This window comes from Mus caroli, chromosome X (genome assembly GCF_900094665.2).
Source record: "Mus caroli chromosome X, CAROLI_EIJ_v1.1, whole genome shotgun sequence".
NCBI classification, from domain to species: Eukaryota; Metazoa; Chordata; class Mammalia; order Rodentia; family Muridae; genus Mus; species Mus caroli.
In genome coordinates this window covers 9,171,847-9,185,378 of record NC_034589.1, presented here as the reverse complement: position 1 = coordinate 9,185,378, position 13,532 = coordinate 9,171,847, and the positions used below count along the sequence as shown (strand labels likewise).

Sequence of the window (13,532 nt, the reverse complement as noted above, 5' to 3'; positions counted from 1 at the left end):
CTCTCTCTCTCTCTCTCTCTCTCTCTCTCTCTCTCTCTCTCTTTGTATTTTTTTTTTCGAGACAAGGTTTCTCTCTGTATAGCCCTGGCTGTCCTCAAACTCACTCTGTAGACCAGGCTGGCCTCGAACTCAGAAATCTGACTGCCTCTGCCTCCCCTAGTACTGGGATCAAAGGTGTGCACCACCACGCCCTGTAAAGTAGACTTTCTAAAAGAATTATCAAAATGGTAGACTTATTTATCATGGAGAAGAATCAAAATAGTTTATTTCAATGCTAAAATATTTTAACAGTGTTAGTCATTTATCAAAAAAAAAATGTGTTAAAATCTTTGAACATGTTTTATCCAAGTGCCATACAAGACCTGAAAGTTTTCTAAAATATTAGTATATTTGTATTGGACAAATGCTAGTACATAGAGTATATACTTTAAATTAGGATATAATGTATATGTACAACTAAATCCAGTATAGTATCCAATTCTCAGCTTATGGAGGTTTCCAGTTGGCTGTAAAAAGGGGAGATAATAAATATATACTTGTTTCTAGAGAATAAGACCATCTGCTAGAATTTCTTTGAACAGGTTGTTTAATGTTCTATTCTTATTTTAGATCACTTCGCCATGCCCAAATGTATTTGCTTACTGTTATAAAACTTGAGTGGCTTTAATGCACCTCACTAAACAAAACACTAATAATAGGTTCTATGTAGCAGAATTATTGTCAACTGTAGGTGACATTTTGAATAGGCCTAATTTGGAGCCATAATTTTAAATAGGAGCCACTGTCTTTGCTTTTGCTGTAAGAGGCAGAAACTGTATTTTAAATAAATTGTGGGGTTTATATAATATGTATTGATTAATATCATTGTTTCTAAGAAGACAAACAGCTTATCTTTCTGAGCTGATATGATATTTGGCAAAATAGTTGATGTTTGGAGTCAGAGGTCTTAAGAGGAGGGGGAGGGAAAAGGGGGGCAGGTTCAGGTATTGGAAGGGACAAGAGAGGGTCAGGAAATTGAATAAAAACATATAGCAGTGGGGGATGGATAACTGGGGGTGGCCACTAGAAAGTCCCAGACTCCCAGGAATCAAGAGTCCCCCCAGAACCCAACAGCAATAACTTTAGCTGAAATACTAAACAAATGGGAGACACAACATGTACAGACCACCTCTAGTAGATAGGCTTGGCCCCCAGTTGAGGTATGGGGCCACCCATGAATCTTAAATCTCTTAACCCAGAAATGTTCCTGTCCAAAGGAAAGATAGGGACAAAAAAAAAGGCATAGAGACTGAAGGAAAGGCCATCCAGACACTGTCGCACCTAGGGATCCATCCCATCTATAGACACCAAACCCAGACACTATTGCTGATGCCAAGAAATGCTTGCTAACAGGAGCCTGGTATGGCTGTTCCCTGAGAGGTTCTACCAGTAGCTGACCAATACAAATTCAGATACACACAGCCATCCTGAGCCTGAAAAAAAGAATCAAAACTGACTGCATTGATTATTGTCTAGAGAATGGGAACTTATGTAACTAAAAATCAACTCCTTTAAATATACAATGATCAGAGAATGTTAAAAAGTAATTCTAATATCACATGCTATAATATATATTCACTTATGACTGCATAAAGAAGAGATAAAGAAGGCATAAGAGCAAGATATAATAAAGCAATTGCTACTGTTGTCCAGCTTTATAATGTTTTGGCAATCATCTGAAATTATTCCTGTATATGTTTTTTTCTCAAGCACCTGAGGATCCTTTATTCTTTACATTACAGTTTTCTGTGAAAAACAGAAGCCTTATTAAGTGCATACAGATGCACACAGAATTTGCTGAAAGTTAATACACAGCAGGATAGCCCTCAAACAATAAGGAACCATATTTGATGGACAAATATGTCACCCTATCTATTCCTCTGAAGAAGATTCAGGAGCATATTTAATATAGTTTCCTGAAGAGTTTCTGTAATTTATAATTTTATGTTTCAACTCCAGTGAACTAATGCGAACACAGAGATAACTGATAGCATATTTGTATTTTGAAGTTGTTTCTCAAAAAATTAACATTAGAATCATTAGACTGGGGAAAGAATGTGGTTCTTGCCAGTTTGAGTATGCATAATTTAATTCTTGATTGCATAAGTAGGAAAAACTGTAGGAGGATGCCCAATTTATATTGTCTTCTTCAATTGAGAAAACTATCTTCAATCATCTCTCACCTTTCGACATAGGGATCCATGATTCTTTGGGCTTTGGACCAGAGGGCTGAAAGATACACCACCACCTTTTTTGGCGTACTAGATTGTTGGCAGTAGGATTTCTCAGCCTCCATAATCTCATAAATTAATTTCCATGGCATGACGTGTCTCTAGACATACACGAGGATGTATGATTGGATTAATAAACAGACAGACAAATTAGCATGCTCTACAACTCAGAAAGGGGTTCAGAAATGAAGCTGGAAGCTAAAGCATCACAAGCTGAGGACTATATGAGAAGTATATGTTATAATGGTTTAAGATATACATCTAACACACATGCATATAGTGTTACAATTCCTGTCTGTATATGTTACTATACATATATGGGTAACACTTCTATTCAGTTGTTTTCCTTTTATTATTATTAATCATTCCATTCATTTACATCTCAAATGATATCTCACTTCCTGGTTACCCCCACCAACCCCCATCCCATGATATCCTGCTTCTCAGTTACCCCTCCATCACCCCCATTCTACATCTGCCCTCCACCTCTCTCTTTTGCCTGTATGAGAGTGCTTCATTACCCACCCACAGGACTCTCTCCACCACTCCAGCACCACCCCTGCTCTGGAGCATCAAATCTCCCAGGACCAAGTTCCTTCCCTCCCATTGCTGTTGGACAAGGATGTCCTCAGCTACATATGTATCTGGAGCCATAGATCCCTCTAGGTACACTCCTTGGTTGGTGGTCTAGTCTCTGGAGAAACTGGGTGGTCAGGCCAGTTTACCCTGTTCTTTCAATGGGGTTGCAATTCCCCTCTGCTCCTCCAGTCGTTCTCCCAGCTACGACCCCATCCCCACCCCCATGTTCCCTAAGTTCAAACTGATGATTGGCTCCAAACATCAACTCTGCATTGGTCAGTTGCTGGCCAGACGTCCCCAAGAACTGCCACACTTGGTTCCTGTCTGCAAGTGCCTTTTGACCACAGCAACAGTGTTGGGTTTGGTGTCTGCAGACATGATGTATCCCCAGGAGAGGCTGTTCCCTGGTTGGCTCTTCCTTCAGTCTCTGTTCCATTTTTTTTGTCCTTGTTCTTCCTTTGTACAGGAACATTTCTGGGTTATAAAAATTTTGAGATGGGAGTCATACCTCTCTACTGAGGCAGTCTCCACCTGTTCTATCTCCACATTCTCTTCACATTACTGCTAAAGTCAATACCATTGGCTCCCCAGATCCTCACATTTCTCTGGTGTCTGGGACCCTCCAGTGGTCATTCACAGTTCCTCATCCCCCTACTACCTATTTTTATTGCTGACCCTGTATACCTTTCTCACAGCTCCAGATTCTTATTCCTTCCTCCTTCTTTGTTTATTCCTTGATCCCTCTCCTTCTATCTTCCACAACTTTCCTGTTCCCCACTCAATGCTGAAGCATCAACCCCCTGCTGTTCCTTATTTCTATGCTCCATATGATCTGTCAGTTGTAACATAGGAATTGTGAGCTTTTGGGTTAGTATCCACATATTAGTGAGTACATACCACATGTGTGTTTGTTTTGTTTTGTTTTGTTTTGTTTTGTTTTGTTTTGTTTTGGTCTGGGTGACCTCACTCAGGATATTTTCTAGTCCCATCCATTTGCCTGTGAATTTCATGAAGTCATCATTTTTAATCACTGTGTAAGTACTCCATTTATATATATGTACCACATTTTTTGTATCCATTCTTCTCTGGGTTCTTTCCAGCTTCTGGCTGTTACAAATAAGGCTGCTATGAACATAAAGGAGCATGTGTCCTTGTTATATGATGGAGCATCTTTTGGGTATACACCCAGGAGCAGTTTAGCTGGGCCTTTAGGTATAACTATTTCAAATATTCTCAGGAACTGCCAGACTGATTTCCAAAATTTTACTAGCTTGCAGTCCCATCAACATGGAGGAGTGTTCCTCTTTCTCCACATCTTCACTAACATCTATTGTCACCTGCATTTTTGATCTTAGCCATTCTGACTAGTGTGAGGTGGAATCTCAGGGTTGTTTTGATTTGCATTTCCCTGATGANTAAGAATGTTGAATATTTTTCTTAAGTGTTTGTCAGCCATTCAAGATTCCTCTACTGAGAATTCTCTTTTTAGCTCTATACTACACATTTTAATAGGGTTGCTTAATTCTCTGGAGTCTAACTTCTTGAGTTATTTGTATATATTGGATATTAGCCCCCTGTTGGATTTAAGGTTGGTAAAGGTCTTTTATCAATTTGTTGGGTGCCATTTTGTCTTATTGACAGTGTCCTTTGCCTTACAGCAGATTTTCAATTTTATGAGGTCCCATTTGTAGATTGTTGCTCTTAAACCATAACCATTGGTGTTCTGTTCAGGAAAATTTCCCCTGTGCCAATGTGTTAAAGGCTCTTCCTCACTTACTCTTCTATTAGATTAAGTGTATCTGGTTTTATGTGGAGGTCCTTGATCCACTTTGACTTGAGCTTTGTACAGGGAGATAAGAATGAATCAATTTGTATTCTTCTACATGTTGACTTCAAGTTGAACCAGCACCATTTGTTGAAAACACTGTCTTTTATCCACTGGATGGTTTTAGCTCCTTTGACAATGATCAAGTGACCATATGTGTGTGGGTTCATTTCCAGGTCTTCAATTTTATTCCATTAATCTAGTTGCCTGTTTCTGTACTAAAACAGTTTGTATCCCTATTGCTCTATAGTATAGCATGAAGTCAGGGATGGTGATTCACCCAGAATTTTATTTATCCAATTATTTATTTATTTATTTATTTATTTATATTTATTTTTTTTACTGGTACACACTGTTCACACCTATATTTCAAGTTTGGAAATGCATATTTGCAAGCAGCAATACAAAAGTATTCATGAAGAATGCATAATCTCTGAAAATTATGAAAACATCCCTGCTACCAATACATTTCTAAATACAAAACTGACTAACATATTTTGTTACTTCTGTGTAGCTAGAGAAGTTCGTTTTCAAAACAGATAAAATTCAGTCTTTAGGTGTGAATGACAGTCCTTTTTTTTTTTTTTTTTTTTTTTAATTCTTAGTTGTTTGAGATCCTTAAGCAAGCAAAAGCTTTGAACAGGAGGGTTCACAAAGGAACCAGTGTTGTATTATGGCATCCAGTTAGGTCAGAGCTGGGAATGCCTCTGGGTCATCTACATTAGGAGCAGAAGCACTTGACTTATCAGTCCTGCTGCCTTGGTTTGGACATCCACCACGCCCATGCCCACTGCGTCCTCCTCTACCACCACATCCTGGGCAGCCTAAGTCTCCAAAATTGATCTCCAGTTGAGATGTTATATCATTTGCTGGCTTCCGGAAATGATGGTCCATAACTGAATCTTCAGCATGAGCCTCTTCACTTTTTGATTTATGCAGAAGAAATCCCTTTTTCCATTGTCCATCAGCACCTTCATTTGGTTTTCGGATATTAAATTCTACTTTTGCTCGGTCTTTATTTTGAATAGCTTTCCATTCATCCAAAGTCATCTCTTTTGGACCCTCTTCCTTAACCTCTTCAACTTCGTTCTCCTTATTTTCAGTATCTGCCACAGGGTGCTCTTCACCTTCAGGTGTTTCCTCAGTCACATTTGATTGATCCAAATCAGTTAATTCATCTTTGACAGTTCCCCAGTTGTGAGATCCGCCACCTCCCAGTTTGTCCTCATGCTTCAGGCCACTTTTTCTTCAAGTGGCTTTTCAAATCTTCTTTCATGGGGTGGTCGCCTTTCTGCTCTCCTATCAATTATTTTCCCATCACCCTGAAGTTGTTGATCAGGTCTTCTTCCAATTCCCCTTATTCCTTCTTTCTTAAGCGCCATCTGCGGCTGTGTTTCGTCCTTTTTGTGGGCCACGCCAACGCTGGGGGAGGGGCATCGGGTTCTTGCGGTCTTTCTGGGACTCTTTATGCAACTGTTTGCCCTCCGCATTGGAGTTGGTCTGGGCCGTGGCCTGAGCCACGCTCTTGGCCCAGGGGCCCCAACGCCGCCCCTGCCAGGCTTCTTTTTTCTTGTTCTCTGCTGCCTTCAGTACCTCAAAAGGGTCCTATTTGTCATCAAATAGCTGGTGGAATCGTTTGGTGACCACGCAGCCGAAGCCTTCCTGTAGGTGCCCAGCCATGATGGTGGCTCTGCGGCGCGTTCCTCCACGGATTGCAGTGGACCAAGCCGAGCCAAAAGCGCCTGCTTTAGCTCTTCCCACAAGATGGCCGACCAGAATTTTATTTGTTGTTGAGAATAGTTTTCATTATCCTAGTTTTATTTTTTGTTTGTTTTGTTATTCCAAATGATTTTGAGATGCTCTTTCTAGCTCCATAGAAGTTGGACTTTTGATGGGGATTGTATTGAATCTGTAGATTGCTTTTGGTAACATGGCCATATTTACTCTATTAATCCTACCAATCCATGAGCATGGGAGATCTTTCCATATTCTGAGGTCTTCTTTGATTTTTCTTCAGAGACTTGGAGGTCTTGGCATACAGATCTTTTACTTGTTTGGTTGCAGTCAAGCCAAGATATTTTATATTATTTATGACTATTTTAAAGGGTTTCATTTACCTAATTTATTTCCCATCCCTTTTATCCTTTGAGGAGAAGAAGGCTTCTGATTTGTTTGAGATCATTTTTTATCCAATCACTTTGCTGACATTGTTTCTCAGCTGTAGGAGCTCTCTGGTATAAGTTCTGGGGTTAAGTATGCATAGTATCATATTATCTGCAAATAGTAATAACTTGGCTTCCTCCTCCCCAATTTGTATCCCTTTGATCTCTTTCTGTTGCTTAATTGCTCTGGCTAGAACTTGAAGTGCTATATTGAATAATTAGGGAGAAAGTGGGCAAGCCTTGTCTAGTCCCTGATTTTAATGGGGTTGTTTTGAGTTTCTCCCTATTTAGTTTTGATGTTGGCTAATCGGTTTGCTCTATATTGCTTTTATTATATTTAGGTATGCACTTTGAATTCCTGATCTGTCTAATACTTTTAACATGAATGGGTGTTGTATTTTGTCAAAAGCTTTTCCCACATCTACTGAGATCATATGGTTCTTTTCTTTGAGTTTGTTTATATATTGGATTACATTGATGGATTTCCCTTCATCCCTGGGAGGAAACCTACTTGATTATGGTGGATGATCACTTGATGTGTTCTTGGATTCAGTTTGTGAAAATTTTATTAAGTATTTTTGCACTGATATTCATAAGGGAAATTGGTCTGTAGTTTTCTGTCTTTGTTGTATCTTTTTTGTGGTTAAGGTATCAGTGTAACAGTGGCTTCATAGAAAGAATTTGGTAGTGTTCTTTCAGTTTCTCTTTTGTTGAAGAGTTGGAGGAATGTTGGTATTATATCTTCTTTGAAGGTCTGGTAGAATTCTGCACTCAAACCATCCAGCTCTGGGTTTGTTTCTTGTATTTTTGTTTTTGGTTGGGAGACTTTTTAGGACTGAATCTATTCCCTTGGAGATTATGTGCCTGTTTAGATGATTCATCTGATCCTGATTTAACATTGGTACCTGGTATCTGTCTAGAAAATCATCCATTTCATCTATGTTTTCTACTTTTGTTGAATATAGTCTTTTATAGTACGATCTGATGATTATTTTAATTTCCTCAGTGTTTGTTATTGTGTCTCCCTTTTCATTTCTGATTTTGTTAATTTGGATACTGTCTCTGTACTCTCCAGTTAGTCTGGCTAAAGGTTTGTCTTTCTTGATTTTCTCAAAAAAACAGCTCCTGGTTTGGTTGATTATTTCTATAGTTCTTTTTGTTTCTACTTGGTTGATTTCAGCTCTGAGTTTGATTATTTTCTGCCTTCTACTCCTCTTGGGTGAATTTGCTTCTCTTTGTTCTAAAACTTTCAGATGAGCTGTTAAGCTGCCAGTGTATGTTCTCTCTAGTTTCTTTTTGGAGGCACTCAGAGCTATGAGTTTTTCTCTTTAGTACAGCTTTCATTGTGTCCCATAAGTTTGGGTATGTTGTGTCTTCATTTTCATTGAATTCTAAAAAAGTCTTTAATTTCTTCCTTTATTTCTTCCCTGACCAAGTTATCATTGAGTAGATAGGTGTTCAGCTTCCAGGTATATGTGAGTTTCCTGTTGTTTTTGTTACTATTGAAGACCAGCCTTAGTCTGTGGTAGTTAATAGAATACATGGGATTATTCCAATGTTCTTGTATCTGTTGAGGTTTGTTTTGTGTCTGAGCATATGGCCGATTTTTGAGAAGGGACCATGAGGCGCTGAGAAGTTACATTCTTTTGTTTTAAGGTGAAATATTCTGTAGATATTTATTAAATTCATTTGGTTCATAATTTCTTTTTGTTTTACTGTGTTTCAGTTTAATTTCTGTTTCTATGATCTGGCCATTGGTGAGAGTGGGATCTTAAAATCTCCTATTATTATTGTGTGAGGGTCACTATGTGTTTTGTGCTTTAGTAGAGTTTGTTTTACAATGTGGGTGCCCCTGCATTTGGGGCACAGATATTGAGAGCTGAGTGTTCATCTTGGTGGATTTTTCCTTTGACATGTATGTAGTGATCTTCCCCATCTTTTTTGATAACTTTTAGCTAAAAGTCTATTTTGTTGGATATTAGGATGGCTACTCTAGCTTGTTTCCTAGAATTATTCACTTGGAAAGTTTTTTTCCCATCCTTTTACTTTGAAGGAATGACTATCTTTGACTCTGAGTTATGTTTCCTGTATACAGCAAAATGATGGATCCTGTTTACATATCCAGTCTGTTAGTCTGTGTCTTTTTATTGAGGAATTGTGTCCAGTGATGTTAAGAGAGATTACAAAATAGTGATCATTGCTTCCTGTTATTTTTGTTGTTAGAGTTGGAACTGTGTTTGTGTGTTTCTCTTCTTTTTGCTTTGTTGAATGAAGATTACTTTCTTGCTTTTATGGTGTATAGTCTCCCTCCTTTTGTTGGGTTTTTCTTTTTATTATCCTCTGTAAGGCTGGATTAATTGAAAGATATTGTTTAAATTTGGCTTTTTCTTGGAAACCTTTGGTTTTTCCATCTATGGTAATTGTGAACTTTACTGGTTATAGTAGCCTGGGCTGGCATTTGTGTTCTCTTATGGTCTGTATGAAATCTGCCCAGAATCATCTAGCTTTCATAGAAGCTTTTCATAGCTACTATGTTACTTGACCCTTTTCCTTACTGCTTGCAATAGTCTTTCTTTGTTGTGTACATTTGGTTTTTTACTTATCATTTGACTGGAGGAATTTCTTTTCTGGTTCCATATGTTTGGTGTTCTGTAGGCTGATCTTATGTTCATGGGCATCTCTTTCTTTAGATTTGGGAAGTTTTCTTCTATAAGTTTGTTGAAGATGTTTGCTGGCCCTTTGGTTTGGGAATCTACACTCTCTTCTATACCTACTATTCTCAGGTTGAATTTTTTCATTGTGTTCTGTATTTCTTGAATGTTTTGAAATAGGAGTTTTTTGCTTTTTGTATTTTCCTTGAGCATTGTGTCTATGTCTTGTTTTGTATCTCTTGCTACTGAGAATCTCTCTTCTATCTCTTGTATTCTGTCGGTGATGCTTACATCTTTGACTCCTGTTCTCTTTCTGAGGTTTTCCATCCACAGGCCTGTCTCCTTGTGAGTTTTCTTTAATTATTCTTCTTCCTTTTTTAGATCCTGGATGGTTTTGTTCAATTCCTTCGCCTGTCTGATTGTGTTCTCCTGTATTTCTTTAAGGAATTTATGCATTTTCCTCTTTAAATGCTTCTACTTGTTTCCTTGGGTTCTGTATTTCTTTAAGGTAGTTATTTATGTCCTTCTTAAAGTCCTCTCTCATCTTCATGAAATGAAAGTTTATATTTGAATCGTGTTTAAAGGTGTATTTGGGTATCCAGGGCTTGCTGTGGTGGTAGAACTGGGTTCTCATGTTGTCAAGTCAAATTGTTTTTTTGTTTTTTATGTTCTTAAGCTTGCCTCTCAACATCTAGTTATCTCTAGCATTATCTGGCCCCCTGACTCTTGCTGGAGCCTGTCCTTCCTGTGATCCAGTGATCATGGGGAGTTGAGGTGCAACTGGAGTGTTAACTGTGTGAGATATGGTTCTATGCCGGGGCTTTATTTTTGCCTGCATAGGTGAGAACCAGTAGGTGCTCTGATCACTGGCTGGGTGGGAATCTGTTTACCCAGGTGGCAGGGTTCCTGGTACATAGGTTCTCTGATGGGGTTTAAAGTCTCACCTGTGAAGCTGGATATGTCTGAATACCTGAGGATTTGAGCTGCAACTGGGGTTTGGGATGTGTGGGATTGGGTCTCTGCTCCTGGTTGGCACAGGTGGGAACTGGAAGCAATACTTCTGTTTCTTGAGAGGCCCCTATCTACCACAGATCAGATGAGAGTTAAGCCTAAGTGGCCTATTACAATAACTTGTTCTTTAATGTACCCTCATCAACTTTTTTCCTCCATAGCCTTCCTTTCTCCACTACACAAATAGTTTTCTACACAAAACAACACATGCAGGCATTGCCTTACTTCAGTATGTGCTGTGAGGCAGGTGAGTCCCAAAAGGATAGCAGTGGTAGTTTTGACTCTTCCTACATGAATTAACTTCCTTGTTCCTACTAATAATTTCAGAATCAAGGAAAAAAATCTTCCCAAGTTTCTAGTTTAGAGAAAATACTGTAGAACAGTTCTGTATTATCATCAAGGTCAGCAAGTTTTATCACTTGTAGTGATTATAGAATCTTTATCATTTAACTGCATTGAGTCTAGAGAGGCAAGTTGTAGAAAACATCACACTTAAGGAACAGGACTCATGGTAGCTATCATTTATCATGTTAAGTGTTTTCTTAAAAGTACTTGCATAATACTCTAATTTTAATTTGATTTAACAATGACTAATTTATTGAATTTCTCTGTATTCAATGAATATGCTAGACTTTTTCTGCATAGCTGATACACTAAAGATCCATTGAAAAGGTGCCATCTGAGGATCACACTATTGTATTCTCATTGAGTTTTCAGTAGAGATACTCTGAGATAGACAGCAATCTATCAATTAGATAAACTCACTTTTAATTTATAATTATCATGAATGTCATTAAAGTAACTTTGTAAATATGGTCATATTTCTCAAGACAATAGTATTTACAAACCAGTAACATGTAACATTATTGACACATCCTTAGCCTTATTGAAGTGGTTAACAAAGCTTATAGCTACATAGGTTAATTTACCACATTTTCCCTCATAGTAGAAGAATTTAAAACAATGTATTTCTATGTTGTTACTATCAACAGCACAATTACTTTCAGTGTTATTAACTGGCTCTACAGAACTTTACTGCTGCCTATAATGGCAGAATGAATTATTGACAGGGTTAATCTTCTCCCAAATAACTTATCCCTTCTGCAATTTACAGCAATAAGTTTCTTGAACATGTATTTACCACTAAACTCTCCCCATCTGGCTTTCATAAAAGCAGGGGGGATTTTTTAAACCTTGTTCTGTCATCCTATATAGTGTTAAATATAATAGCAATGGTTTAATGTGGTAAGACATAGTGGGTGAGGCTGCTGAGACTTGAATATAATCAATTTGCTCCAATTTCAGTTCAGATGAAAATTTATTGCTAAATCGTTGTTTTAGAGTTGCTTTCGTTATTTCATATTGATCTCCAAATGATTAAGAAGTGGCACACTATTGATTTATAAATGAAAAAAAAAAGTCCTTATAATGAGAATAAGAACCAGACTGCAAAATTTTTCAGTTATAGAACTAGATTTTAATGGTCTCAATTAGCTCCTCTATAGTTCTTGAGCTTAAGCTGGAAATTCTTAAAAGTTAAAAAGACCATTCTGTTAAGTGAGGTTCTGATATGATTGAAAAATTTTGAAGTATGCATTATAGCTATATTTGGCTATCAATATCTGCAGTTACACAAGTTACACAATCACTTTCGCAACATTAGATCTTAAAACTCTGCTTGGAAGGAATGTTTGGAAGGAAAATGCAATGACTTCTGGAAGTCCTTATTTCCTAGATTATTTTCTGTTCTTTCTGGTGCCTGGACGTTTTTTGAGCTCAAGCTGTTCATAGAGACCTCCCTGATGCATTGGAGCCATTTCAAATTATTTCAAGATAAAGACCAATGGAGTCATGCCCTAGAATGTGGCTAAGTGCTTCATATACTCAAGACCATAGGTTCAATTCCTGACATCACAAAAGAAGAGAAATGTCCCTTGGGATATCATGTTGTTTCAGGTTTAAAAGTGAAAGTATGTATTCTAATTACTGAAACAACCTATTTTAAGTGAAAATCTTTCTAGAACTTTCCTTGCCCTTTTTTTTTTTTTACTCAAAGAAGCAACATTTCCAGGACCACTTTGGACCCTTCTAAAGGTCGGACTGGCTCTTTGTCATAATAAATCTCTTTCCTTCAATCACTAAAATAGTAAAACAAACATATACTGTTTTACTTTATTTTTGTTTTTGCCATATATGAATGTTTAGTGTCAGCCTTGGCTTGGGAACCAGCATAAGAAGATTTCTTTCTTCCCCATTTTACCTGCAATATCATAAGATGTCATTCATAAGTTTCTCAGGGCTAGTCCAATGCAAAAGTACTTACTCTTGATTGGGTCTTTATTTTCTACTAAGTTTCATAGCTACTTTAGTGAGGAAAATAAGGTAATATATAAAATAGTCTCTCATTGTTTTATAAATCAGTTCCTATTATTTTTTTATGATACTTTAAGGCATATTAAATTCCATGAAGTTATTTTCCAGAGCAGGCATTGGTTTGAAAGCTATATTTTGTTTGCCAGATGCCCTTGTATTTTAATATCAGTTGTAAGTGCAGCAAGTACAAATGTAGTCTAAATGTAAAATTTTAAGTGTATGGACACCTATGTGTATGTCTGAGTACCACTTGTACTCCTGGTTCAAGTAGAAGCTAGAAGAAGACATCAGATCTGCAATAACAAGAGTTGTGAATGTTTGTATGTTACCATGTAGGTGCCTAAAACAGAACCCAGAACAGCAAGTATTATTAACTACTGAGCTTTCCCTAGCTTCAAGTATAATTTAAAATTCTTACTTTTCCACAGATATATTATGTCTGTAAAGTGACAATTGATATGTCTCTTCAATTTTCTGTATAGAGATGAGTGACTACACATAAGAATCAGATCAGTCAGAAGGGTGAAACTGATATTTCAATTATATAATCTTATTTTACTTAATTTAAATTCTGTTTCATTTATTTATTTGTGTATGTGTGTGTGTGTGTGTGTGTGTGTGTGTGAGAGAGAGAGAGAGAGAGAGAGAGAGAGAGAGAGAG

General features: G+C 37.5%; 1 pseudogene; it reads right to left on the bottom strand.

The window, feature by feature from the left end:
• Positions 1–5,330: 5,330 nt before the first annotated feature.
• On the bottom strand, positions 5,331–6,354 carry LOC110287208 (annotated as a pseudogene).
• Between the last annotated feature and the right edge of the window lie 7,178 nt (positions 6,355–13,532).